The sequence below is a fragment of the Haliotis asinina genome, chromosome 2 (genome assembly GCF_037392515.1).
Source record: "Haliotis asinina isolate JCU_RB_2024 chromosome 2, JCU_Hal_asi_v2, whole genome shotgun sequence".
In the NCBI taxonomy this organism is placed as follows: domain Eukaryota; kingdom Metazoa; phylum Mollusca; class Gastropoda; order Lepetellida; family Haliotidae; genus Haliotis; species Haliotis asinina.
In genome coordinates this window covers 11,445,677-11,448,060 of record NC_090281.1, presented here as the reverse complement: position 1 = coordinate 11,448,060, position 2,384 = coordinate 11,445,677, and the positions used below count along the sequence as shown (strand labels likewise).

The window sequence follows — 2,384 nt, the reverse complement described above, 5'->3', positions numbered from 1 at the left end:
TGATGGGCTAGGGTTTGTGGGTAACTTGAACAAACAACAACAAAACGCTAGATCTTTGATGGGGCTTTTCTGGAAACACACTCCACCCAAGAGCAACAAACAGAAACATCCTGCGGGTTATTTTTTATTAGGTTCACGTTTCAATTCAACAGTACCATCCGTGCGTCATTGGGTCAATAACGGGTCTGACCACCCGATCTCGTTAGTCGCCTCTTACCACAAGTAGTGTCGCCTTTTATGGCAAGCATGGGTTGCTGAGGTCTATTCTTCTCCTCCATGGTCCTTCACGGGTGCTGCCACTATCGCGTGAAACACTTCTTGATAACCAACAACGTTTGTCATTAAAACCATTAACTTCTTCATAATGGTGATATTATGTATCACTACGCTTAATGAAGCAGAGACTATCAGCTAATGACTGCCGTGTGTGGTTATTTTTGGGACGAGATGTGGGATAGGTGATTACATGTGGGATGTGGGATCAAATGCGGGATTTAATGTCATTGGTTGGATTGTTTTTGCTAATTGGAGCATGAAATGTGGGATTTTTTGGGTGTGGGATATGGGCTATTGTTTTAGCTAATTACTGCATTGTTTTACCGATGTTTTAACATAGTTTCTATTGTCTGTGCTGTAGAATGAAATTTATATCTACTCACGTGAGAAAAACACAGGGAGCCCAACTAGCAAAAAAAGTACTGTGGGTAACATACAACCCCAAACCCAACCAAGAAAACAACGGAAGGGTAGAAAACAACTCCCAACCTAACCAGCAAGATGATGAAAAATGACATAGAAAACACATACAATAGACGCAATGAAAAACAGGTAAAAAGGTTGTTTACACACAGCACGATATACAGCATCTCATAAAACAAGTAATATCCCCACAAACGGGAGGAAATAAAGGCAAATTCACTCATGACATTCTGATGTATGCCTGAAGATAAAATAAAGAGTATTAACAGTGGTACGGACAATATTAGCGAACATACAGAGCAGAGTAAAAACCTATGCCCAAGATAACCAGCTCCATTAAAAAAGCATTAAAAATACAGTGGAGTGCATTCTCGTGAAAGGGAGAAACCTGGTCGTCAGTCCAAAAGTCCATCAGGCAGTCTCGTAGTCCAAGGACAGAGCATTATCAGCATCAAGGAGCAACTACAAAGGAATGAAAAATGGGGGGGAGGGGGGTCATGAAGGTCTGTATCTGTATGTCTACGTTTTGTAGACGGGGACCTGTCCACCGCTACAGACGCAGCTGCAAAAGAGTGAGAGGTCCCCGGATCGGGTCCTGCTCAGATAAGTCAGAAATAACTACAGCCTATATATAGCCCGATCCATCTCTTGGCTGAAATCAGGCTGAGAGGACTCCCCTGCCACATTGTCCTGCACTACAGACATCGGGACGGTATATGCTTGATCCTGTCCTGGTATTGGTAACAAGGACACTTCTTCCAAGATGCCTCCTTCCCTCGCCTTCCGGTTCCGGAAACTGTCCGGACAGTCGGCCCTGTCATGGCCAAGTTTGTAGCATCTCTGGCATCCGCTCTGGAGCTGTGATAAGCATGGAAACCCTGTCTCCTAAACGAACAATATAAGGGATACGTTCTCGACCCTCTTGGTTCAAACGAATACGCACAATACGCACGCCTGTTTCAAGGGTGCCGACATCAGTTGTAACAGTCTCATGAGCAAATTCAGGACATCTCCATACTTTTGGAAAACAACTGCAAGTGGAAAAGAAATCACTTTGAGGAACTTCCCGGGGCTTGGTTTGGACGGAGTACAATGTGGTTGAGTGGATGGGTCCATTTCTAGTTTGGCAGAGGTTGCATTGTGCCTCCAGTGAAACGGACGCGCGAAAAGGGAGACGACGGTGCAAAGTGAGATAAAAATGGAAAATGAAATGTGTAAAACAAAGGCTAAGTTGTGGGTTCTATTTTTTAATTGTATTATGAGTGGTGGGTCATTCCCGGAGGATACTGCAATACCGGGCTAACCTGTGATGAGGTGCTCCGTGGCACCTCATCCCATTACCAAAATCAGTTTAACATTGATGTCTCCAAGAGGAGACGTACCAGATATTAAGCTGATAAGAACAGATACTTTTTGTCTTTTTTGATAAAATTAAATACGTAAAAGCGGCAGTGCGGCCTAAATATTATCACAAAAAAAGAGTTTTGCCTTGCAGCGCTAACAATAAAAGAACTTACCAAATCTGGTCACATGCGCAATTAACAACACTATATACATCAAATAAAGAAATAACTGAATGAATCAAGCATAAATGAAGCATTCGTAAACGAAACAAAGGTAAATGAAGCGTACATAAATGAATGAAAGTAAATGAAGCGTACATATTATATACATAAATTTAGAAA

At 42.4% G+C, this 2,384-nt stretch overlaps 1 pseudogene; it reads right to left on the bottom strand.

Moving 5' to 3' along the window:
- Window positions 1-1,959: 1,959 nt before the first annotated feature.
- Window positions 1,960-2,142, bottom strand: LOC137274934 (U2 spliceosomal RNA; annotated as a pseudogene).
- Between the last annotated feature and the right edge of the window lie 242 nt (window positions 2,143-2,384).